Below are 26,422 nucleotides of genomic sequence, written 5' to 3'. Positions count from 1 at the left end.
AGATCTTGTATATTTCATTATTGTAATTATGGCAAGGATAAAAAATTATATCATCCAGATGCCTCATATTTTTTTTAGCAAATTTAAGAAAGGATTCAACATCTTTTTTATATCTCTCACTAAAGAAATTATTATCATCAATCCAACTCCTGTCCACATCCTATAAGAAAAAATTTACATAATAAGTTTCTTTTAGTGTATAACTAAGAATTTTAATATCATATTTTTATAAAAGAAAAAGTTAAATGCTAATAGAAGAAAAGACATAAAAATCTACCACATCTCGCCATAACTCGCAACAACCTAAAGGAACAACTATTATTTATTATATTATTTAGATAAAATATAAAGTAATTTTTATATTAATAATATTTTATAATAACATAATATAATAATTGTATCATACAATATATTATATTATTATAATACTGTTGGGTATAAAATCCCCTCCAGTCGAAGTTCGTGTCAGGAGTGACCCTCCAGGGGTTCTACCGATGTCCGACCGTCGGTGACACCTTTTCGAACCTCTCCGACGGTCGAGCCTCTGCAACATTCCCAAGTTCTGTCGACAGATAAACCCCCACCAGCATCGACCGGATTCTTCACGACGGACGGACTCCACCCAAGTTTCTACCTGCTAGACTTCGTCCGGACTCCTACGGGAGCCGGACTTCATCCCCGACTTCAACTGTAGGTAGACTTCGTCCGGACTCCTACGGGAGCCGGACTTCATCCCCGACTTCAATTGCAGTAGACTTCGTCCGGACTCCTACGGAAGCCGAACTTCGTCACCGACTTCAACTACAGGAAGACTTCATCCGGACTCCTACGGGAGCCGGACTTCGTCCCCGACTTCAACTGCAGGAAGACTTCATCCGGACTCCTACGGGAGCTGGACTTCGTCTCCGACTTCAACTGCAGGTAGACTTCATCCGGACTCTTATGGGAGCCGGACTTCGTCCCTGACTTCAACTGCAGGTAGACTTCATCCGGACTCCTATGGGAGCCGGACTTCGTCCCCAACTTCAACTGCAGGTAGACTTCGTCCGGACTCCTACGGGAGCCGGACTTCGTCCCCAACTTCAACTGCAGGAAGACTTCGTCCGGACTCCTACGGGAGCCGGACTTCATCCCCAACTTCAACTGCAGGAAGACTTCGTCCGGACTCCTACGGGAGCCGGACTTCGTCCCCGACTTCAACTGCAGGTAGACTTCATCCGGACTCCTACGGGAGTCGGACTTCGTCCCCGACTTCAACTGCAGGAAGACTTCATCCGGACTCCTACGGGAGCCGGACTTCGTCCCCGACTTCAACTACAGGTAGACTTCGTCCGGACTCCTACGGGAGCCGGACTTCGTCCCCGACTTCAACTGCAGGAAGTCTTCATCTGGACTCCTACGGGAGCCGGACTTCATCCCCGACTTCAACTATAGGTAGACTTCATCCAGACTCCTACGGGAGCCGGACTTCATCCCCGACTTCAACTGCAGGTAGACTTCATCCAGACTCCTGCGGGAGCCGAACTTCATCTCCGACTTCAACTGTAGGAAGACTTCGTCCGGACTCCTACGGGAGCTGGACTTCGTCACCGACTTCAACTGCAAGTAGACTTCGTCCGGACTCCTGCGGGAGTCAGACTTCATCCCCGACTTCAACTGCAAGTAGACTTCATCCGGACTCCTGCAGGAGTTGGACTTCGTCCCCGACTCCAACTGCAGGTAGACTTCGTCCAGGCTCCCACAGGAGCCGGACTTCCGTCTTGAACTCCTGTTGCAGGTAGACCTCATCCCGAACTCCTACAAGGGCCGGACTTCAAGTTTCTACTACAAGCGACCCACTCTGAGTTTCTGCTACAAACGATCTACTTCAAATTTCTACAACGAGCGATCCGTGCCGGATTCCTACCATAAGCCTTCACCCGAGCTTCCACTATGGATGAATTCTTTTCGGATTTCTGTTGCAGACAGGCCTTGGCCAAGATTCCTCAACAAATGATCCCCATCCGGGCTTCTATAGAGATCGGACCCCGATCTAACTTCTATAAGTGGGCAAATGCCGTGCTCATGGAATCTAGCAGCTGAACCCCTCCGACGGATGAACCTCTCCAGCGCCATTCGACATCCATCGTCGGTCGACCCTCTGTCGAAGTCTGTGCAAAATCGGACTGCGTCTGCGGAAAGCCCCTGACCGAGCTCCTACGGCAAGTGGTCCTCGCCTGCAGCCTTAACGCCCAAGGCACCCAACAGGATTTGCAACATCCGATCTCCTCTCAGATGGATAGCTACCTCTTTCCGCTAGGCACCTCAACCGGACTTCGACCGACAGGCCTAGACCCCTTGGCAGGCCTCAGTAATGGCCACGACTCTACTCCACTTCCTGCGACGGATCCCACGCGGCTCCATCACTCCCTGGCAGGCCTTAGTAACGGCCACGACTCTGCTCCACTTCCTGCGACAGATCCCACGCAGCTCCATCACTCCCTGGTAGGCCTCAATAACGGCCACGACTCTGCTCCACTTCCTGCGACAGATCCCATGCGGCTCCATCACTCCCTAGCAGACCACAGTAATGGCCACGACTCTGCTCCACTTCCTGCGACGGATACCGCATGACTCCTCCACCCTCTGGCAAGTCGCGACAACGGACGCCGCTCCACTCCCCGCAACAGACTCCACGTGACAGGTCCCGATGATGGTCACGATTCCACTCTACTACTCTTCACAACAAACTCCTCCTGACCCCGAGCAGTCCGTTGCCAGACGGTTACAAATATCGCTATCAGTCTGTTGCACTCTCCGCCTATAAAAAGGGGACCCCAGATACGTTATTCTCTAAGCTCTAATTTCTATCCCAAAACTTTACTAAAATTTTCATTCGAGCACTCCATTCTTGTTGAGGTAGAGAACTGACTTGAGCATCGGAGGATCTTGCCGGAGCAACCCCAACTTCGGTTTAGACTTCCTTTGCAGGTCCTGGCGGCGACCGTGACTCCCTCGACTCCAGCTTCTCCGACGCAGGCGAATTTTTGCACCAACAGGATTGGCGCTAGAGGAAGGGTCTGAACCTTCGCAGTACCCTTGTTCTTAAAGGAGCGCTCAACGGGACCATCTCCGGTCATCTTTTCCGACATCCTCTCCTCCTTTCCCTACTAGGTCTTCGCCCGATGCCTCCCCGCAAAGCATCCGCACGACGATCCACGACCTCTGCAGCCAGATCTCAGGCTCTAGCCTCACCTCCAGTTTTCCAGCCTCCTCCCCCTCCTCCGACAATGACGGTTGGCGTGGAGCAATTCGACCTACTGGTGCAGCAGGTCAAAGGCCTCACTGAAGCTGTATAGGCCATACAACAGCAACAGCAGCCACAGGCATCAGTGCGACTGGAGAGAGCATCGTCAGAACTCCAAAATCCAACGGTACGATGGGCCACTTGGGCCAGCCGCCCCATTTTTCTCGAAAAGACAAATCCGAGGGTGGAGAGCCGTCAGTCAGATCATGATTCCACCCTTGAAAGATCTCTACCTCTATTCTGCCAGAAGACCCTCGAGACTCGTAGTCGAGAGGATTTCCTGGACCGGAGGCTCCAGAAGATGAACCGACGGATCGAAGAACTCCGCCACACTCCCCCCGCTTATGGTGAGGATATTTGTACTGACCCTCCCTTTTCTCAAATGATCATGCAGGAACCGATCCCACCGAACTTCAAGCTCCCTCAATTTGAAAGCTACGACGGGACTTCGGACCCAGTTGACCACCTGGAGGCCTTCCGGATAATGATGCTGCTTCATGGCGTGCCCGATGCCATCCTGTGCCGAGCTTTCCCATCCACCTTGGAGGAAGCGGTGAGAAATTGATACTCACACTGAAGTCGGGTACCATCTTTTCCTTTAATCAGATGAGCCACCAGTTTGTGGCTCATTTTGTTAGTAGCCGGCATCCCCGGAGGGGTTTGGAGTCCCTCATCAACATCAAGCAGAGGGAGGGGGAGTCCATCCGGGCTTACGTCAACCATTTCAATATCGCCGCGTTGGAGGTCCGGAACCTGGACCAATCGATCGCGATGGTCGCTCTGAAAGGCGGCCTTCAGAAGAACGACCTTCTATTCTCCCTGGAAAAGAAGTACCCCAGAGATTTTGCTGATTTGTTGGCTCGAGCCGAGGGGTACGCCCGAGCAGAAGAAGCCTTCAAGATAAAGGACGAGGAGACCGCGAGAGAGCGACAGGCAGGAGACTCGAGTAAGCCCGCAGTCAAGAAAGGGGCGAGAGAAGCTCGGCCGCATTCTCGGACTCCCCCCGGGCACAAGCGTGCCCAGACTCCTCCCCGAGGGTGCAGATAGAGAAGCCTGGAGTGCCGAGTCCGCCGGGGGTCTCCCCAGGGAGATTCCACAACTACGCCCCCCTCAATGCATCGAAAATTCAGGTGCTGATGGAAGTCAGAGAGCAGCTCCTAAGGCCAGAAAGGATGCGTGCGCACCCCGAAAAGCGCAATCCTAATAAGTTCTGCCTCTACCATCGTGACCACGGCCATGACACGGAGGAATGCATTCAGCTCCGAGACGAGATCGAGGAGCTCAACAGACGAGGTCGGCTCGATAGGTTCATTCGATGCCGGCCTGAGGGTAGAGAGGATCGACCAAGGGCCCTGCCGCAGCCTGAACCGCCGAGGAGGAAAGAACAGCCCGGAGATCGGCCTCCAATTGGGATCATCAACTCCATCTCTGGAGGACCTTGACAGGAAGCAGACCTTCTACAGCCCTGGGATTTGAAAAACTTGTAAATGTATTGCGAACGATCCCGCTATAAATCAAGATTCCTTTCAGACTTGCACATCTTTCCCTTTTCGGCATAGACTTGTAACGACAGGGGACGACCCCATCGGACAATGAAAACGAACCCTAATATGGGCAAAGATGAAAGTCCGATTACTTTTAGACCAGATGGGGGGAGATGCCATACAGCACCCATATGCGCCCCCACAGCCATGTTAGGGACACGAGGAGAACCTCGCCCTAACATGAGCAAGATCGAAGGCCCGATTATTTTTAGACCGGATGGGGGGAGAGGACATACAACGCTCATATGCGCCCTCACAGCCATGTTAGGGACAGGAGGAGAACCTCGCCCTAACATAAGCAAGGTCGAAGGTCCGGTTATTTTTAGACCGGATGGAGGGAGAGGCTATACAGCGCCCATATGCGCCCCCACAACCATATTAGGGATAGGAGGAGAACCTCTCCCTAACATGAGCAAGGTCGAAGGCCTGGTTACTTGTAGACCGGATGGGGAGAGAGGCCATACAGCACCTATATGTGCCCCCACAGCCATGTTAGGGACAGGAGGAGAACCTCGCCCTAACATGAGCAAGGTCGAAGGCCCGGTTACTTGTAGACCGGATGGGGGGAGAGGCCACACAGCGCCCATATGTGTCCCCGCAGCTTTGTTAGGAACAGAAGGAGAACCTCATCCTAACCTGAGCTGAAACCGATCACATCAGAAATAGGGAAAGAACCTCGTCCTGACACCAATTAAGGTCCGGCCATTCGAGACCTGGCAAGAAAGAAGAAAACCTTCTCAGCGACCCTTCTACGCTACCGCGACTCCATAAAAAGCTAGGGAGAACCCTTGCCTAAAAAAAAAGGAGGAAAATGTGAAGGAACAGCGGTGGGCTACCCCAACGAAAAACGGAGGCCGAACTACACTAAAAGCACAAAGGACCTCATCTCCATGAAGGAGGAAGAGAAAGTAAGATCTACGGTCACGAACAAAAAGGCAAATCAACACGATGATGGCTAGAAACCTCAAAGCGGTGTCGATGCCGAACCAATCAAAAGCACAAGAAACTCGGTAATGACGACCTAATACAAAGATGAACAAGAAACCTTTGAACAACATCGACATCGCACGGGACAAAAATGAAAGAAGTCCGACGCATGACAATCCAACATGACGTACGGGTAAGGTAACAAAGACCTTTTCATTTCATTAGCAAAATATGTGTTACAGAGCCTAAAAGGCCGAAAAAAAAAAAAACAACAACAACAATGACAACAAACGGACAAGCGGTAAAAGAAGACACTTAGAAAGATGAAGGACAAAAAGAGCCCTAAGGGGCCCCGGCTTCCTCCGACTTCAAACTTTCGGCTTCGACCCTCATCAGGGAGTGCCTTAAGCTCTCGACTTCTTCTTCCAATTCCTTCTCTCTCATTAGCATTTCCATATATCTCCGATAAAGCCGCTGGCTTTCGTTCTCTGCCTCTCGGCATCTTTTTCTCAGGACCTCAGATTCTGCCTCTGCATCCTTGACTGGCTGCTGCTCATATACCAGCCGGATCTTCAATTGCTACAGTTCGACCTTCCCCTCCCCAAGGGCAACAGATAGCTCTTCTACGGTTCTTCTCAGGGATTGGAGTTCGTCGGGATCCCGAACGGGAGCAAACTGAGCTCCTTCAGCTAGCTGCCTTTGAAGGCAGGCAACCTCGTCGATCGCCATCCTGAGCTTTCCCCTATAGTCATCCACCTGCTTGCACCAGCCGGCACGGTACGCGTTATAGCTTGCCTCAGCATCCTGGAGCTATTACTGAAGGTCGGAGAGCTTCTTCGACCATTTTCGATCGCAGTCGGCCCGAATCGAAAGCCGGAACGAGCTTCCTTCCAACTGGCTAATCCTCTCCTGCGCAGCCGACAGTTCCACTCTAAGAGAGCTGATCTTGGCAGCTTGGGCCCAAGATCGGTCGCTGGCACGCTTCTTATGTTCCTCGAGCTCCTTCTCGAAGTTTGCTTTCCTCCGACTGTACTCCATGATCTCCTTCACGTGGAGGTTCCAAAAGTAGGTGGCCTCCGCGGTGGCCTCAGAGTGGCTCTCCCTCAACCTGTGAAGTTCGCCCTCCATCTCCCTCGACCCTTTTGTTAAATGACAAACTTTCTTCTTCAGACGTTGGATCGTGGACTTCAGTGGAATCCCCTGTGGAAAGGGAAGCGCTTCGGCAGGACACTGCCATCGGGAGACAAAAGTGTCATGGCACGTCTCATTACAGAAAGAAAAATAAAAAAAGAGGAGAGAGGAAGAGTGGAGAAGCCCTCCATAAGGAGAAATTCAATTTTATTGATTGAATATTTCTTAAAGACAAAAAAGAAAATAAAAATTGCAATAAAAAAAAAATACAAAGTCAGAGGTCTCAGACCTCTGAAATAGGAGTTGGGGAGCTCGGTGTTCTCGGAAGGGGAGCTGCAGTGGTAGTAGCAGTATGAGAGGGCCCAGCTTCGTCTTCAGATACCTCGTCCAAGAAGCTGAGGTCGAACTCAAAAAATTTTTTGGCCACCTTCTCTTGACAGAGCTCGAATCCTTTGATGAATGCCTCTTGGCCAAACTTGACGTTCAGGTCCCTCATCTCTGCAGAAGCCTTGAACTCCTCCACTGCTAGGGCTCTGGCCTCCGAGATCAGAACCAAAATCTTCTCTGTCAAATTTGCGACCTCAGCCTCCGCCTTCCTCACCGTCTCCTCCGAGGCCTGCTTCTCTTTCTCAAGGGCCTCTTGGAGGTTGGCTACCTTGGCGGTCTTTTCTTTGAGGTGGGCGACTTCGGCCCGATGACTCTCCTCTGCCTGGATGGCATCCCTCCTCGTCCGGTTCATCGCCTCGATGTTGGCAAGGAGCTGGTGCCCGATCTGCAAGGGTGGCTAGGAGGTCAGACAAGAGGTTGAGAAGCTAATTAAATGAAGGTGCAAAGGGAAGGAGGAAAGTGAATATGTTTACCTCGAGAAAGGATCCTAGGGAGTCCCAAACCCGTTGTTCGGGATCGACGCAATCAATCCTCTGGATGACTTCGGGTAGGATGCAGCCGTCGATCAGTCGCTTTATCAGGCCCCTGTCATTAAAGGGATTCTCCCCCAGCTCCCCTTCAGAACCGTGGGACTCTTCGATGTCGGCTCGACGGCTACTCACCCTACGGGCCACCGACTTCCTTTTCCTCCCCCTCTCTACCCCTGGCACCTCCTCAAAGCGGACCCCTGAAGCGGGAACCTCAGCGGGGGAACTCCTTGAAGAGGCCCGGGGAGCCGGAGGTTCGGCGTCTGAAGGAACGTCGATCGCGAGGGCCGCCTGGGCAGGCGTGGTCGAGCTCGTCTCCTCCGTTCTAGCTTTCTTTGTCGATTCGGAGGTTGCGACGCCTTTTCTTTTGTGGGCTTTGAGGCCCCTGACGAGCATCCGTGCTGCTTCGGCGTCCATTTCTAAAAAAAAGAAAAAAGAGATCAGTGATGGGGTGAAAAAGGAAGAAGTGACATGCAAAAAAAAAAAAGAGAAAAGAGAGAAGAAGAGCAGGAGAAAAGAAGAGGAAAGGAAAGATGGGATACTCGCAGGATCCAGTGGGCTCAAGCTGATGTTGAACAAAAACTGCTCCTTCAGAAGGTTGGAAAGGGAAGGAGCCGAATAACTAAGAAGCCTCCGGGTGGCCTGAAGGTCGTCCTCCCCCAGGCTAGGAGCCCGGCAGACAGAGTCCCTCAGGGAGCCCCAAGGGGGCAATCCCAGTCTCAAGGTCGGGCAGTGGACGAAAAGGTACTTCCCCTTCCAGTTATGGATTGAAGAGGGAGCACCTTTCAGCAACCCCTTCTTGCCAAACTGGGAGGAGAAATACCACTAGTCCTTTGCCAAGGGGTGACGCTTGAAGGTGTAAAAATGCCTAAACAAAGAAAGAGATGGCTGAACTTCGACTACGTGGCAAAGGGAGAGGAACCCTATCAGAAACCTAAAGGAATTCGGTGCGACTTAAGCTAAGAAAATATCTAAAAAACGAAAAAGAGCAACGACGAAGGGTGGAAGCGGAAGCCGGAGCCCAGCACGGAAGGCCTCCTGATACAAGTAGAAATGGCCGGGTGGGGGGGCGCTAGCCCAGTCGGCGGGACCAGGAAGCTCCAGATCATACTCTGGAGGAACTCCATTCTGAACCCTTATCAGTAAAAGTTCATTCGGAGTCAGAGAACAAGGAATGGCGCTCGGCGCAAAAATCGAGCGAGGCCCAGCCCTAGATGAGGGTTCGTCTACAGTATGAGGGTTTTGGGGGGCTGAGGTGGACGAACTCTTGGAACCACTAGAGGCAGAGGTGCCGGAAGACATTTCAAACAAGGACCCTAAAAATTTCGAAAAAATGAAGCGGAACAAGAGGCGAAAGGTTTGCGGGGGACCAAACCAGAGGAATGCGGCAGAAAAAAAATAGAGGAGAAGGGGCATCTAAATGGCAAGAAAAGGAATGAAAGTTCTGGGACTAACCTAAGTCGCTCCGAAGGATGTAGAGGTGCGAGGACAGGGATGACTCGAAGAATGCTTAGGGCCAAGGTAGACACCAAAGAGGATCAGAGCTCTCGAAGAGAAGGCAGACACCGACAGAACTTTCAGACGGAATGAGGCTCCTGAAGGTGGAAAGGCAGGTTTAAATAGACCCTGGGATCCGGCGCTATAATGATCGCGGATCTCCCCAGGCCGACCCACGCTCGCCACGTGTCCCATTCGCCACAACAGGCGGCTAAAAGCAGCTGACAGCTGACAGAGCCATTACTGCGTCGTACCTGAGCCAACGCTCCAGCATAAATTTCGAAAGGTCCCTTCGGATCGCCCCGATTTGAAAAGACTCTGGCACGCGCGCATTAAATGTCAGAATATCTGAGGGCGATCGTGCACAGGATTCAAGGGGACAACTTCGGTTGTGAAAATTTCTCTGTACTTCCTTCATTCGAAACTCGGACTCGAAAGTGGGGGGACTAGTGTTGGGTATAAAATCCCCCCCAGCTGAAGTTCGTGTCAGGAGTGACCCTCCAGGGGTTCTACCGACGTCCGACCTTCGGTGACACCTTTTCGAACCTCTCCGACGGCCGAGCCCTCGCAACATTCCCAAGTTCTGCCGACGGATAAACCCCCACCAGCGTCGACCGGATTCTTCATGACGGACGGACTCCACCCAAGTTTCTATCTGCTAGACTTCGTCCGGACTCCTACGGGAGCTGGACTTTGTCCCTGACTTCAACTGTAGGTAGACTTCGTCCGGACTCCTACGGGAGCCGGACTTCGTCCCCGACTTCAACTGTAGGAAGACTTCATCCAGACTCCTACGGGAGCCGGACTTCGTCTCCGACTTCAACTGCAGGTAGACTTCGTCCGGACTCCTACGGGAGCCAGAATTCATCCCTGACTTCAACTGCAGGAAGACTTCATCCGGACTCCTACGGGAGCCGGACTTCATCCCCGACTTCAACTGCAGGAAGACTTCATCCGGACTCCTACAGGAGCCGGACTTCGTCCCCGACTTCAACTGCAGGTAGATTTCGTCCGGACTCCTACGGGAGCCGGACTTCGTCCCCGACTTCAACTACAGGAAGACTTCGTCCAGACTCCTACGGGAGCCGGACTTCGTCCCCGACTTCAACTGCAGGAAGACTTCGTCCGGACTTCGTCCCTGACTTCAACTGCAGGTAAACTTCGTCCGGACTCCTACGGGAGCCGAACTTCATCCCCGACTTCAACTGCAGAAAGACTTCATCCGGACTCCTACGGGAGCCGGACTTCGTCCCCGACTTCAACTGCAGGAAGACTTCATCCGGACTCCTACGGGAGCCGGACTTCATCCCCGGCTTCAACTGCAGGTAGACTTTGTCCGGACTCCTACGGGAGCCGGACTTTCCCGACTTTAACTGCAGGAAGACTTCGTCCGGACTCCTACGGGAGTCGGACTTCAACTGTAGGAAGACTTCGTCCGGACTCCTACAGGAGCCGGACTTCGTCCCCAACTTCAACTGTAGGTAAACTTCATCCGGACTCCTGCGGGTGCCGGACTTCGTCTCCGACTTCAACTGCAGGTAGACTTCATCCGGACTCCTGCGGGAGCCGGACTTCATCCCCGACTTCAACTGCAGGAAGACTTCGTCCAGACTCCTACGGGAGCCGGACTTCGTCCCCGACTTCAACTGCAAGTAGACTTCATCCGGACTCCTGCGGGAGCCGGACTTCGTCCCCGACTTCAACTGCAAGTAGACTTCATCCGGACTCCTGTGGGAGCCAGACTTCATCCCCGACTCCAACTGCAGGTAGACTTCGTCCGGGCTCCCACAGGAGCCGAACTTCCGCCCTGAACTCCTGTTGCAGGTAGACCTCATCCCGAACTCCTACAAGGACCGGACTTCGAGTTTCTACTGCAAGCGACCCACTCTGAGTTTCCGCTACAAACGATCTACTTCAAATTTCTACCACGAGTGGTCCGTGCCAGATTCCCGCCATAAGCCTTCACCCGAGCTTCCACTATGGATGAATTCCTTTCGGATTTCTGTTGCAGACAGGCCTTGGCTAAGATTCCTCGACAAATGATCCCCATCCGGGCTTCTATGGAGATCGGATCCCGATCGAACTTCTATAAGTGGGCAAATGCCGCGCTCACGGAATCTAGCGGCTGAACCCCTCCGGCGGATGAACCTCTCCAGCACCATCCGACATCCACCACCGGTCGACCCTCTGCCGAAGTCTGTGCGAAATCGGACTGCATCTGTGGAAAGCCCTTGACCGATCTCCTACGGCAAGTGGTCCTCGCCTGCAGCCTTTATGCCCAAGGCACCCAACAGGATTTGCAACATCCGAGCTCGTCTCAGATGGATAGCTACCTCTCTCCACCAAGCACCTCAATCAGACTTCGACCGACAGGCCTGGACCCCCTGGCAGGCCTTAGTAACGGCCACGACTTTGCTCCACTTCCTGCGAGGGATCCCATGCGGCTCCATCACTCCCTGGCAGGCCTCAGTAACGGCCACAACTCTACTCCACTTCCTGCGACGGATCCCATGCGGCTCCATCACTCCCTGGCAGGCCTCAGTAACGGCCACGACTCTGCTCCACTTCCTGCGACGGATCCCACGCGGCTCCATCACTCCCTGGCAGATCACAGTAATGGCCACGACTCTGCTCCACTTCCTGCGATGGATACCGCTCGGCTCCTCCACCCTTTGGCAAGTCGCGACAACGGACGCCGCTCCACTCTCCGCAACAGACTCCACGTGGCAGGTCCCGATGATGGCCATGATTTCACTCCACTACTCTTCACAACAAACTCCTCCTGACCCCGAGCGGCCCGTTGCCAGACGGTTACAAACGTTGCTATCAGTCTGTTGCACCCTCCGCCTATAAAAGGGGGACCCCAGATACGTTATTCTCTAAGCTCTAATTTCTATCCCAAAACTCTGCTAAAATTTTTGTTCGAGCACTCCATTCTTGTTGAGGCAGAGAACTGACTTGAGCATCGGAGGGTCTTACCGGAGCAACCCCAACTCCGGTTTAGACTTTCTTTGCAGGTCCCGACGGCGATCGCGACTCCCTCGACTCCAGCTTCTGCGACGCAGGTGGATTTTTGCACCAACAAATACAATAATCATATATTATTGACATGATTATTAATTTTCATGATCATATTACAATAATAATATATTATAATATAATTATAATATATATTACAATAATATTATAATATTATTGTTGGGTATAAAATACCCACAGCCGAAGTCCTCAGCAGAATCGGCTCCAGGAGGTCCGCCCGGACTCCTACGGGAGCCGAGCTTCGTCGCCAACGTCAACCGCCGGTAAGGTTCGTCCGGACTCCTACGGGAGCCGGACTCCGCCAACAATTTCAACCGCAAGTAGACTCCGCCCGGACTCCTACAGGAGCTGGGCTCTGTCCTCAACATCAGCTGCCGGTAAGCCTTGTCCGGTCTCCTACGGGAGCCGGACTTCGCCTTTAACTTCAATTGCAGGAAGACTTCGCCCGGACTCCTACAGGAGCCGGGCTCCATCCTCAACATCAGCTGCCGGTAAGCCTTGTCCGGTCTCCTACGGGAGCCGGACTTCGCCTTTAACTTCAATTGCAGGAAGACTCCGCCCGGACTCCTACGGAAGCCGGGCTTCATCCTCGGCTCCAACGGCTGCAGACAGACTTCGTCCGGACTCCTACGGGAGCCGGACTCTGCCAACAATTTCAACCGCAAGTAGACTCCGCCCGGACTCCTACAAGAGCCGGGCTCCGTCCTCAACATCAGCTACCGGTAAGCCTTGTCCGGTCTCCTACGGGAGCCGGACTTCGCCTTTAACTTCAATTGCAGGAAGACTCCGCCCGGACTCCTACAGGAGCCGGGCTCCGTCCTCAACATCAGCTGCCGGTAAGCCTTGTTCGGTCTCCTACGGGAGCCGAACTTCGCCTTTAACTTCAATTGCAGGAAGACTACGCCCGGACTCCTACGGGAGCCGGGCTTCGTCCTCGGCTCCAACGGCTGCAGACAGACTTCGTCCGAACTCCTACGAGAGCCGGACTCCGCCAACAATTTCAACTGCAAGTAGACTCCGCCCGGACTCCTACAGGAGCTGGGCTCCGTCCTCAACATCAGCTGTCGGTAAGCCTTGTCCGGTCTCCTACGGGAGCCGGACTTCGCCTTTAACTTCAATTGCAGATAGACTCCGCCCGGACTCCTACAGGAGCCGGGCTCCATCCTCAACATCAGCTGCCGGTAAGCCTTGTCCGGTCTCCTACGGGAGCCGGACTTCGCCTTTAACTTCAATTACAGGAAGACTCCTCCCGGACTCCTACGGGAGCCGGACTTCGTCCTCGACTCCAACGGCTGCAGACAGACTTCGTCCGGACTCCTACGGGAGCCGGACTCCACCAACAACTTCAACCGCAAGTAGACTCCGCCCGGACTCCTACAAGAGCCGGGCTCCGTCCGCTGACCGAACTTCAGCCGACGGATCTGCACTCCGTGGCAGGCCACAATAACGGCCACGATCCTGCTCCACTTCCTGCGGCGGATTCCGTGCAGTTCCACTACTCCCTGGCAGGCCACAATAACGGCCATGATCCTGCTCCACTTTCTGCGATGGATACCATGCGATTCTCCCATCCGCTGGCAAGTCGTGACAACAGACGCCGCTCCACTCCCCGTGACAGACTCCACGTGGCACGCCCCGATGATAGCCACGGGTCCACCCCACTACTCTTCGCAGCAAACTTCACCTGACCCTGGGCAGCCCACTACCAGACGGTTACGAACGTCGCTATCAGTCTGTGGCACCCTCCGTCTATAAAAAGGGGGACCCCAGATACGTTATTCTCTAAGCTCTCATCTTTTTTATCTAAAAACTCTGCTAAATTCTCCGTTCGAGCACTCCATTCTTGTTGAGGCAGAGAACTGACTTGAGCGTCGGAGGGTCTTGCCGGAGCAACCCCACCTCCGGTTTAGACTTCCTTTGCAGGTCCCGACGGCGACCGCGACTTCCTCGACTCCTACTTCTCCGACGCAAGCAGATTTTTGCACCAACAGGATTGGCGCTAGAGGAAGGGTCCTGTGTCTTCGCAGTACCCTTGTTCTTGAAGGAGCGCTCAACGGATCCACCTCCGGTCATCTCCTACGACACCCACTCCTTGTTCCCCCACGGGATCCATACTTGATGCCTCCTCGCAAGGCATCCACGCGGCGGTCCACGGCCTCCGCGGTCAGATCTCAAGCTCCGGCCTCCCCTCCTGTTTCTCAACCTCCTCCTCCTCCCCCGGCGGCGGCGGTCGGCGCGGAGCAGTTTGACCTGCTGGCGCAGCAGGTCAGAGGCCTCACCGAAGCTGTGCAAGCTATGCAGCAGCAGCAGCCGCAGGCATCGGTACGCCCGGTAAGGGCATCCCCAGAACACCAGAATCCGGCGGCGGGGCGGGCCACCTGGGCCAGCCGCCCCGTCCTTCCTGGGAAAATGAACCCGAGGGTTGAGAGCCCTCAATCAGACCACGACTCCACCCCTGGAAGATCCCTGCCCCCGTTCTGCCAAAGAACCCTCAAGACTCGGAGTCGAGAGGATTTCCTGGACCGGAGGCTCCAGGAGATGAACCGGCGGATCGAAGAACTCCGCCATGCGCCTTCCGCTTATGGTGAGGATATTTGTACTGACCCTCCCTTCTCCCAAATGATCATGCAGGAACCGATCCCGCCAAACTTCAAGCTTCCCCAGTTCGAAAGCTATGACGGAACTTCGGACCCGGTTGATCATCTGGAGGCCTTCCGGACGATGATGCTACTTCACGATGCTCCTGATGCCATTCTATGTCGGGCCTTCCCGTCTACCTTGAAGGGAGCGGCAAGGAACTGGTACTCGGCTTTGAAATCGGGTACCATCGTTTCCTTCGACCAAATGAGCCACCAATTTGTGGCCCATTTTGTCAGCAGCCGGCGCCCCCGGAAGGGTTCGGAGTCCCTCATCAACATCAAGCAGAGGGAAGGGGAGTCCATACGGGCCTACATCAACCGCTTCAACATCACGACGCTGGAGGTCCGGAACTTGGACCAATCAGTCGCCATGGCCGCCCTGAAAGGCGGCCTTCAGAAGAATGATCTTTTGTTCTCCCTGGAGAAGAAGTATCCCAGGGATTTTGCTGATTTGCTGGCTCGGGCTGAAGGATACGCCCGAGCGGAAGAAGCCTTCAAAATGAAGGATGAAGAGACGGCGAGGGAGCGGCAAGCGGGAGACTCGAGTAAGCCCGCAGTTGAGAAAAGGCCAAAGGAAGCCCGGCTGCTTCTCGATCCCCTCCTGGGCATAAGCGCGCCCATACTCCACCCCGGGCGCGCAGGCAGAGAAGCCCAGATCGCGGGGTTCGGCGGGGTTCCCCACCAGGGAGATTTCGCAACTATGCCCCCCTCAACGCCTCGAAGGCCCAGGTGCTGATGGAGGTCAGGGAGCAGCTCCCTAGGCCGGAGAGGATGCGCACACACCCCGGGAAGCGCAATCCCAACAAGTTCTACCTCTACCACCGCGACCACGGCCACGACACAGAAGAATGCATCCATCTCCGGGATGAGATTGAGGAGCTCATTCGGCGAGGTCGACTCGACAGGTTCATCCGCCGCAGGCTATAGGGTAGAGGAGACCGGCCAAGGGCTCTTCCACAGCCTGAACCGCCAAGAAGGGAGGAGCAACCCGGGGACCGGCCTCCCATCGGGACCATCGACTCCATCATCGGAGGGCCTCAAGGAGGAGCGGGCCACCCGCTACCGTGGAACTCGAAAAATCTGTAAATGTATCACTTACAATTTCACCTTGAATTCAAATTTCTTTCTACTTGACATACTCTTCCCATCTGGTGTGGATTTATTACGACTGGATAAGACCCCTCCAAATGCCTGAAACAAAGTTATGTTAGGAACAGGGGAGAACCCCATCCTAACATACCTGAAATGAAAGTCCGACTATCTCGAAATCGGATCGGGGGAGAGGCCTTACAGCGCCCTAATGTGCCCCCACAGCCATGTCAGGAACAGGAGGAGAACCTCGTCCTGACATGAGCAAAGTCAAAGGCCTGGTTCTTTTAGACCGGATGGGGGGAGAGGCCTTACAGCGCCCTAATGTACCCCCACAGCCATGTCAAGAACAGGAGGAGTGTTGAGAAATGTGTCCCAAAAAGCCAATCGTCAAGCTGTTGACGGTTGAGCAACCAAGTATTGTAATTGATTTGTTAATAAATAAAATATATTTGGCATTTTCATTATAAGCTTTCATCTTCTAATGAACTCCGTTGTTATGATGAAGTCCTTAGGACTATTTAGGTTCGATAAAGAGAGGATTTATCGATTAGTCCTTAAAACTGTTCACGACCAAATGATAGGCTGTTAATAAGGACGACAGCTTCTATCGAGCATAGGTCGCTGTAGGCCATATGGGTTGGTTGTCCTCTTAACCAAAGAGTGTGGAGACACTGGTATGGCATACAGGTGAGATGTAAGGGTACATCATCATTGAACGTGACCAACTCCAGAGCATTCTGCTGTCGAGAATGTCTCTGATGGGATATAGGTATAAGTGTCCCTTAGACTTGAGATCACCTCAGTGACTTGCAAGCAACTCACTGTGCTTTGGTACCGGACTAACTGAATTTTTAATTCAGGGACGGAAGGCTTCTGGGCATAGTCAAGTACTTGCGAAGTCAGAGTGTGATCGAGATGGGATTGACCACTCCAAGAGTTGGAGAAGAATGAGTCGCTGTATTTCAATTTAGCAAAACCTTGGCCAGGGTAATCCATCAGATGGATTTGATATTTTGAAATACAATGTGGACAACCTGATCAGAGTTGACAGTTGAGCTCTGGGGTGTCCTATGATCATTTTGGTCAAGGGGATGAATTATATGAAAACTATATCCGCATGGGTTCTAAGGATGTTGTTCTACACATTCGACCTATCCGGTCGTCGGGTATCATTGCTAGATGGTCACTTCGATTGGTATAGGAATTTATTCCTATGCTACCGGCTTAGGTTCGGACCTATGAGGTCACACACATTAGAGTTCATGATCCGATCGGATGGTTGATCAACGATTAAGAATCATTATAGGGTTAAATAATCAATACGATTGACATTTAACCCAGTGCAAGTGTTGCAGGAGGATCGATTAGCAATTCGATTGATAATTAGCTTAATTTGATTAAGCCAATGGGCTGAGATTAAGTCTAATTAAATATGATTTAATTAGATTTGATTTGGGCTTGATTGGATCAAGTCCAATTGGTTTATTGGATAAGCCAAGTGCAAGGAAAGACTAGTCCTAGTTCAACTAGGACTTGGGTCAATCTAATTTCTAATTTGATTAGAAAATTAAATCAGATTTAAATCTAATTTAATCTGATTAAATTAGGTTCTTAATTAGGTTAAGACCTATTTTAATTGAGTTGATCTAATTTTGATTTGATTTGGTTTGGGAAACCAAATTAAAACAAGTTATGAGACAGAATCCTAGTAGGACTAGGATTCCACCTTGCGCCACATAAACCTTCTCCACGCCCTCTCTCTTGTTCAACGCCAATCTCCACTTATTTTGTACGACAAAAGCCCTCTCTCAGATCTCTCCCACGTTCACAAAAGGTCTCCTCTCTTCTTTCTTACATGGAAGGTGATTTGGATCAAATCTAAAAGGAATAAGTTTGGATTTCGAATTCTATGAGATAGAGTTTTAGAAATCCAAAACTCTTTCAATTTTGCACCGAATTTATCCAAATTTTTTTTAGAATTTTCGTGGCTTTTAGGGTTTACATTGTACACCCTTTTCTAGTGATCCATGCACGAAAATATGGAGGAGGTGCTCAAGAGTTGGGCGTCCCTTTACTTGCCATGTTTGGATAAGCCTTGACTAGGTGTTTGACCTAGACAAGGACTCTATCATATCTCTCTATATAAGATGAGTTTCTTCGTGAAATTTGAAGGGGAGATAGTTTTTTGAGAGACATTTCTGCCATCCAAAAATCAGAGAGAAATACCTTTGGGTCGTGGAGATATAAAAGACGCAAGTTTGGGTGTCTAGAGAGAAAAACGTGAAGAAGAAGAGGGTCTTCTTCTAGGGTTTCTATTTTCATATCTTTCCTCCTTCCATCTTGAGTTTCCTGAGAGCGTCTCAGATCTGAAACTCCTCCTTCTACTTTCCATCTTTGGAAGAGTCCAAATCAAGAAGAAGGAGGCACCTGATCAACCATCAAAGAAGGATCAGCGCAGTACTAGCATACTGTGCTGATTTCCTGAAGCAGGACTTCTGATCGAGATTCGTGGGCTCGTGTGGACGACTCCTAGAGGCCGGACGCGTGTGCGGCTTGCAACATCATCCTTAAGCCTGGATCAGCGAAGTTAGAGCATCTAACTTGCAAGGTAATAGATCTGATCTATTATTTAATACATACATTAGATGTAGCTAGTATAGAAACATGTTGATATGATCAACATGTAATTCATACTATATTTATATATATTTTAATTTTTGATTTAATGCTATGTAATAATCATGTAATAGGATCTTAGATCTAGGGATTTTCTGATCTTAAAAAATAAATTTTGATTTATTTTAGTCTTCCGCTGTATGATCTTGAAAAAGTTTCAAGATCTAACCCTGAAACCCTAGATCTGGTTCCTACAAGGAGAACCTCATCCTGACATGAGCAAAGTCAAAGGCCCGGTTCTTTTAGACCGGATGGGGGGAGAGGCCTTACAGCGCCCTAATGTGCCCCCACAGCCATGTCAGGAACAGGAGGAGAACCTCGTCCTGACATGAGCAAAGTCAAAGGTCGATTCTTTTAGACCGGATGGGGGGAGAGGCCTTACAGCACCCTAATGTGCCCCCACAGCCATCTCAGGAACAGGAGGAGAACCTCGTCCTGACATGAGCAAAGTCGAAGGCCCGGTTCTTTTAGACCGGATGGGGGAAGAGGCCTTACAGCGCCCTAATGCGCCCCCACAGCCAAGCCGGGAACGGGAGGAGAACCTCGCCCTGGCTCGAGCAAAGTGGAAGGTCCAGACTCTCACGGGAGCCGGGCTCCATCCACAACGCCAAGGAAGACTCCGCCCGGACTCCTACGGGAGCCGGGCTCTGTCCACGATGCCAAAGAAGACTCCACCCGGACTCCTACGGGAGCCGGGCTCCGTACACGATGCCAAAGAAGATTCCACCCGGACTCCTACGGGAGCCGGGTTCCACCCACGACTTCTGCAGCAAGAGCTGATGGTAGCGAAGCCCGGCCGCCCAACAAGATCGGGTGAAAGGAAAAAGCCCCTCATCGGCACCTCCTCGCTCCTATGCAACCCCACGAAAAGTGGGGGGAAGGCCCTCACTCCGAGAAGAGGAGGAAAATTAAAAAGGAAGGATGACGAACTACGATGGGAACAGATGAAGGATGAACCACACTAAAAGACCTAAAGGACTTCGTCCCAACTGAAATGGAGAGTTCCTACCGAACACCTCCGGCCGCTAAAAAGACTTTCGACATCGGTTAGGGAGACAACGACATCTCTGAAATAATGCGGAGCCCGGACGGCCAAGCTCGGGCTTGCGGCCATGTACGACGAGAAAGGCGAGCTAACGCATCGACGACCGGGCACCCCCTAACGACGTCTACATCAGACAAGTCAAACGACAAGAAAAGTTTGGCGGACGGCAATTTAGTGCAACGCGCGGACGAGGTAACACAAAATGCCCTTTTAATTCCATTTTCGATATACACGCTACAAAGCCCGGAAGGCCAAGGAAAGAAAGGCAAAACGACAAAAAGGAAGTAAATACATGAAAAGACAGAAAGACGAAAAGAGCTCTAAAGAGGCCCTGCTCCCTCCGACCTAGAATTATCTACTCCATCCCTTAACCAGGACTGCCTCAGATTCTCAATTTCTTCTTCTAGCTCTCTCCTTTTCTGCAGCGCGTCCTGGAGCGCCCGACGAAGTCGCTAGCTCTCGACTTTCGCCTCTCGATGCCTCTTCCTCAAGACCTCGAATTTCGCTTCCGCGTCCGCGACGGCCCGCTGCTCGTATGCCAGCTGGATCTTCAGTTGTTGCAGCTCAGCTATCTTTTCCCCGAGGGAGACAGAAATTTCCTCAACGGTGCCTCTTAGGGCTTGGAGCTCATCAGAATCTCGGACGGAAGTAAGCTGTGCCCTGCTAGCCAGCTACCTCTGGAGATGGATGACTTCGTCGGCCGCCGCCCTGAATCTCCCTTTATATTCTTCCACCTGCCTGCACCAGCTAGCCCGATGCACGTCGTGGCTCACCTCGACATCCTGAAGCTGCCGCTGAAGGTCGGAGACCTTCTTCGACCACCCCTGGTCACCGTCGACCCGGGCCAAGAGCCGGGATGAATTTCCTTCCAGCTGGCTGATCTTCTCCTTCGCAGCTGATAGTTCCACCTTGAGGGCGCTGATCCTGGTGGCCTGAGCCCAAATTCGATCGCTGGCGCTCTTCTTGCATTCCTCGAGTTCCTTTGCGAAGTCCGCCTTCCTCCGGCTATACTCCATGATCCCCTTCACGTGGAGATTCCGAAAGTGGGTGGCCTCAGCGGTGGCTTCAGAGTGACCTTCTCTCAATTTGCGGAGCTCGCCTTCCGTCTTCTTCAACTTCTTTGTCAGGTGAAGGACTTCCTTCTTCAGCCGCTGGATCGTCGATTTCAGCGGGACCCCCAGGGGTAGGGGGAGCGCTTCTGCAGGGCACTGCCATCGGAAGGCAAAAGCGTCAAAGCACGACTCATTGCAGGAAGAAGAGCAGAGAGAAGGAGGGGGGGAAGGAGAAGCCGTCCGCAACAAGAAATTCAACTTTATTGATTGAATGATTTTTGAAGACAAACAGAAAAAAAAAATTACGACGAAATAAAGGTACAAGATCGAGGTCTCAGACCTCAGGGGCGGGGGGTGGAGAACTCGGCGTCCCCGGCACGGGGGCTGCGATAGCAGTGGTGGCTGACGAGGGACCGACCTCGTCTTCAGACTCCTCGCTTAGGAAGCTGAGGTCGAGCTCTGGGAATTTTCTGGCCACCTTCTCTTGGCAGAGCTCGAACCCCTTAATGAACGCTTCCTGACCAAATTGGACCTTCAGGTCCCTCATCTCTGCGGAGGCCTTGAATTCCTCCACCGCAAGGGCTCTGGCCTCCGAGACCAGGATCGAGATTTGCTCGGCCAGGTTGGCGACCTCGGCCTCCGCCTTTCTCGCCGACTCCTCCAAGGTCTGCCTCTCCTCCTCCCGGGCTCGTTTCTCTCTTTCCAGGGCCTCCTGGAGGGCGACTACTTCGGTCGTCTTCGCTTGAAGGCGAGCAACCTCGGCCTGACAGCGTTCCTCCACTTGGAGGATGTCCCTCACACGACTCATCGCCTTGATATAGGCGAGGAGCTGGTGCCCAATCTGCAAGGGCGGCCAGGGAATTAGAACAAAAGCCGAGTAGCCATGTAAATGAAGGCTCGCTTACCTCAAGGAAGGACCCCAAAGAGTCCCAGGCCCGCTGCTCAGGATCGGCGCGGTCGATCCTCTCAACGACGTCAGGCAGAATGCAGCCGTCGATCAACCGCCTGATCAAGTCCCTATCGTTGAAGGAATTCTCCGACCCCTCTTCAGAGCAGAGGGACTCGTCTGCGGTAGTTCGGCGGCTACTCGCCCTGCGGGCCACCGATTTCCTTCTTTTTCCCTCGGCTATGGGCGCCTCCGTGGAGCAGACCCCCGAAATGGGGGCCCCGATCGGCGGACTCCTCGAGGAGGCCCGGGGAGCCGTTGGCTCGGCATCCGAGGGAATGTCGATGGCCGGGGCCGCCTGGACGGGTGCAGCCAGGCACGACTCCTCCGCCCTGGCCCTCTTCGCCGATCCGGAGGTCGCGGTACCCTTTCTCTTGTGGGCCCTAAGGCCCCTGACAAGCATCCGCGCTGCTTCGGCGTCCATTCCTAAAAAAAAAAAAAAAAAAAGAGAAAGAGAAAAGGAAAGAAGAAAAAGAAGCAAACCAATCAATCAAGAGTCAAAGGTCGAAAAAAAAAAGAGAGAGAGAAGAAAAGAAGAAAGGGAAAGAAAGAAAGAAACAGAGGAGAAAAAGAGAAGAAGAGAAGAAAGGCATGAAAAGAGAAGATAAGGTAAAAGATGAATACTCGCTGAATCCTGGGGACTCAGGCCGATGTTGAAAAGAAACTGCTCCCCCAGAAGATTGGGAAGGGAAGGAGCGGAATAAGCTAGAAGCTTTCGGGCAGCCTGGAGGTCGTCCTCCCCCACGCTGGGGGTCCGACGGACAGAATCCCTCAGAGAGCCCTAAGGGGGCAGGCCCAGTCTCAGGGTCGGGCAGTGGATGAAGAGGTATTTTTCCTTCCAATTGTGGATCGAAGAAGAGGCACCTTTCAGCAACCCCTTCTTGCCGAACTGGAGGGAGAAGTACCACCAATCCTTCGTCGAAGGATGGCGCTTGAAGGTATAGAAGTGCCTAAACAAGGAGAGGGACAGTTGGACCTCGACTACGTGGCAGAGGAAGAGAAATCCTATCAAGAACCTAAAAGAATTTGGGGCCACGGAAGCTAAGGAGATGTCTAAGAAGCGGAAGAGGGCTACAACAAAGGAAGCGGAAGCCGGAGTCCGGCACGGAACGCTTTTTGGTACAGACAAAAACGATCGGAAGGGGGAGTGCTAGCCCGGTCAGAAGGGCCAGGCAGCTCCAGGTCATACTCCAGAGGAACTCCGTACTGAACCCTTATCAGAAGGAGTTCCTCCGAGGTCAGGGAACATGGAATGGCGCCCGGTGCGAAAACCGGGCGGAGCCCAGCCCCAAACGCAGGTTCGTCTACAGAGCCGGGGACCTGGGGGTTTGAGGCGGAAGAGCTCCCAGAACTGCAGGGAGCAGAAGAGCCAGAAGATATTTCGAGTAGTTTCGAAGGAGGGCTCTAAAGGTCCCTAAGAAGACGGACAGAAGGGGGGATGAGAGGCCACAGGAAACTAACTCAGAGGGACGCAAAAAAATAATGACAGAGAAGAAGTCCCTAGGCGGTGGAAAGAAGGTTGAAGGTGCTGGAACTAACCTATATCGCTCTGAGGGACCAGAGGGACGAAGACAGAGACGATTTGGAAGACACCTACGGCTCGAGAAGATGCCCACTGAAACAGGGCTCTCGAAGAGAAGGCAGACACTGGTCGAAACTCTGGAATGGAATAGGGCACCTAAAGGTGGGAGGATGGGTTTAAATAGACCCTGGGATCTGGCGCCATAATGATCGCGAATCCCCCCAAGCCAGTCCACACCCGGCACGTGTCCCACTCCCCCCGGCAGGCGGCTAAAAGCGGTTGATGAATCAGTAGGGCCATTATGGTGCTGTACCTGGGCCAGTGTACCGATGAGAATTTCGAAGGGTCGCTTCGTATCGCCCCGATCCGAAAAGACTCCAGCACGCGCACATTTAATGCCAAAATATCTGGGGGCAGCAGTGCACAGGATTCGAAGGGATGACTTCGGCTGTGCCCATCTCTCTCTGTACTTCCTTCGTTCGAAATTCAAACTCGGAAGTAGGGGGATTGGTGTTGGGTATAAAATACCCACAGCCGAAGTCCTCAGCAGAATCGGCTCCAGGAGGTCCGCCCGGACTCCTACGGGAGCCGAGCTTCGTCGCCAACGTCAACCGCCGGTAAGGTTCGTCCGGACTCTCGTTGGCAACCGCCGGTAAGGTTCGTCCGGACTCCTACGGGAGCCGGACTCCGCCAACAATTTCAACCGCAAGTAGACTCCGCCCGGACTCCTACAGGAGCCGGGCTCCGTCCTCAACATCAGCTGCCGGTAAGCCTTGTCCGGTCTCCTACGGGAGCCGGACTTCGCCTTTAACTTCAATTGCAGATAGACTCCGCCCGGACTCCTACAGGAGCCGGGCTCCGTCCTCAACATCAGCTGCCGGTAAGCCTTGTCCGATCTCCTACGGGAGCCGGACTTCGCCTTTAACTTCAATTGCAGGAAGACTCCGCCCGGACTCCTACGGGAGTCGGGCTTCGTCCTCGACTCCAACGGCTGCAGACAGACTTCGTCCGGACTCCTACGGGAGCCGGACTCCGCCAACAACTTCAACCGCAAGTAGACTCCGCCCGGACTCCTACAGGAGCCGGGCTCCGTCCGCTGACCGAACTTCAGCCGACGGATCTGCACTCCCTGGCAGGCCACAATAACGGCCACGATCCTGCTCCACTTCCTGCGGTGGATTCCGCGCAGTTCCACTACTCCCTGGCAGGCCACAATAACGGCCACGATCCTGCTCCACTTCCTGCGACGGATACCGTGCGATTCTTCCATCCGCTGGCAAGTCGTGACAACAGATGCCGCTCCACTCCCCGCGACAGACTCCACGTGGCACGCCCCGGTGATAGCCACGGGTCCACCCCACTACTCTTCGCAGCAAACTTCACCTGACCCTGGGCAGCCCACTACCAGACGGTTACGAACGTAACTATCAGTCTGTGGCACCCTCCGCCTATAAAAATGGGGACCCCAAATACGTTATTCTCTAAGCTCTCTTCTTTTTTATCTAAAAATTCTGCTAAATTCTCCGTTCGAGCACTCCATTCTTGTTGAGGCAGAGAACTGACTTGAGCGTCGGAGGGTCTTGCCGGAGCAACCCCACCTCCGGTTTAGACTTCCTTTGCAGGTCCCGACGGCGACCGCGACTTCCTCGACTCCAGCTTCTCCGGCGCAAGCGGATTTTTGCACCAACAATTATGTTAAAATAATAATATTGCTATATTTTTATTATAAGTAGGAAAATTTATTTTTTATTATGTATTTAGATCAAAATATCAAAATAAATAATTTATAATTAAAAATACTTTCTTATCTTGTATATCACATAGATGTTAAAGTTCCGCAACCCTTTCGAAAAAAATATAAGTAGCAAAGAAAAAATAATTTTTTATTATAAAATTTGCTCGTGAATACTTTTCTTTCTGAATCTCTATTTGATAAAAGCTCTATTATATACAGTAATACCAAATGGACCCTTTGCTAAAGTGGGAGAATTTAAAACCAGATCCTTTATTTGATTGCTATTTCATCTCTCATGACATGGTTGAAGAACCCGCCACAACTCACACAACTCGCACAAAATCCTATATGCTTCAATTAAAAACCCCAACCAGAACATAAGAAACCTTTCCACTCTCTCTCAGGTGCTCTCCTTCCCATCAGATCTCCAAGGAAGATAATGAAATGAAAAGAAAAAGGATAGAACAGAAAAGGAATGATAAATCTATGTGAGAAAAGGTTTTATCTTTTAATTTTTTCAGTCTTCCCTTTGTTTTCATTGATTTTTCCATTGCTTTCCCCTACCTTTTCCATCCTCAGCAGGTTTAAAATCCCCCAAACCCACCAAGTATCATGCTTCTACACAGATTAGGCTCTCAAAAACTCAAAGGACCAACTCAAACCGCCACAACTCGCACAAAATCCAGATGAAAACCCTAACTGGAACATAAGAAACCCCTCCGCTCTCTCTCAGCTGCTCTCTTTCCACTAATATCTCTCAAAAAGAGAATGAAATGAAAAGAAAAAGAAGCGAAAAGAAAAAGGATGATCAATCATTCTGGGAAACAATCTTACCTTTTAATTTTTCTGTCTAACCTTCGTTTTCGTTGATTTTCCCTCTATTTTCCCCAAGGTTTTCTTTGCGTTTTCCATCCTCAGGAGTCTCAACTCAGTGGGAGGATTAGAGTAGCCAAATAAGGAAGCTTAGACAATGCTTGATTTTGAGCAGCTGAACAGCCTAGGGTAACTTGTGTTTTTCCTGATCTTTCTTTTTTCTCCTGTCCTCAGGAGTCTCAGTCAAGTGAGAGGCTTGGAGCGGCCGAACTGGTTAGTGTGTGTATATATGTATATAATCGATTTGTAATTCATATAGTATATAGAACTCTATTTAATTAAATATATAAATAAAAAGAAAAGAAAGTAAGAAAAGAAATTGAAAACAATGATAGAAGAAAGAAGAACCAAGAATAAGATGAGATGCGACAATAGATAGAGTGGGTTAGGACCACTAACTTATAGTCATCAAACTTATTATATGTAAGTTATTTATTATTTATTTTTTAGGATCATTCTCTTTAATTAAACTAAAATTTATATTTTATTATTTTATCAAATTAA

The 26,422-nt window shown here is 51.7% G+C and overlaps 1 long non-coding RNA gene across 1 annotated transcript in view; it reads right to left on the bottom strand.

The window, feature by feature from the left end:
• The window catches only part of LOC140856079 (uncharacterized), a 43,754-nt gene extending 17,655 nt beyond the window's left edge, over positions 1-26,099 (bottom strand). The window contains exon 1 of the long non-coding RNA XR_012139477.1: positions 25,880-26,099. This is a non-coding gene — a long non-coding RNA (uncharacterized lncRNA). The remainder of the gene's footprint in view (positions 1-25,879) is intronic.
• Positions 26,100-26,422: the final 323 nt, after the last annotated feature.

This window comes from Elaeis guineensis, chromosome 3 (genome assembly GCF_000442705.2).
Source record: "Elaeis guineensis isolate ETL-2024a chromosome 3, EG11, whole genome shotgun sequence".
Taxonomy (NCBI): Eukaryota; Viridiplantae; Streptophyta; class Magnoliopsida; order Arecales; family Arecaceae; genus Elaeis; species Elaeis guineensis.
This window is presented reverse-complemented; position numbering and strand designations above follow the sequence as displayed.